This window comes from Gracilinanus agilis, chromosome 5, assembly GCF_016433145.1.
Source record: "Gracilinanus agilis isolate LMUSP501 chromosome 5, AgileGrace, whole genome shotgun sequence".
NCBI lineage: Eukaryota > Metazoa > Chordata > Mammalia > Didelphimorphia > Didelphidae > Gracilinanus > Gracilinanus agilis.
The window spans coordinates 194,702,148-194,702,752 of NC_058134.1; positions in this window are offsets into that span (position 1 = coordinate 194,702,148).

The window sequence follows — 605 nt, forward strand, 5'->3', positions numbered from 1 at the left end:
AAGTACTGTATTTAAGTGCATATGTTAGTCAAATGGGAACAATACTTTTTTTGGAGCTCAAAGCATGTTCTATTATTCCGCATCATGGCCTATTTGACTTATTTGACTAAGGTGTAACTTGAATTCATTAATGCATGATTTCAGTAAGAAAAAAATAAGCAAAAATTTTTAAAAAGTTTATGATCTGAAGGGCCCAAAAAAGTGAAGGGAGAGGGGGACTCAGTGAATTTTCCTGCCTTTGCTCAGGGAAATGTTTGGTTTTGTTTGTCCAGGTGTTGTCAGAAAGAGGATCAACTATTCCCATCCCTTAAAGGGAAAGCATATGGAAAAAAAAAAAAAAAGCTATCAAGTTATATATAGCAACACCTAAGAAACAGTATCCTCTATAGCTAAAGACAAAAACAAACAAAACAAAAAATGGTGCAATACTGCATGCTTTTTGGTGCATTCTTAGAATGTAAATGAAATTCTTTATCTAATGTGCGCATCCAAATTATAGATGATTTTTTTTTGCAGTTATGATTTGAGGTCTTTAGAGCCTTTGGTACTCCCTTTGAGAACTTACTGAAGAAAATCAATTTATTTAAATAGTTGCTTAGTGCCTT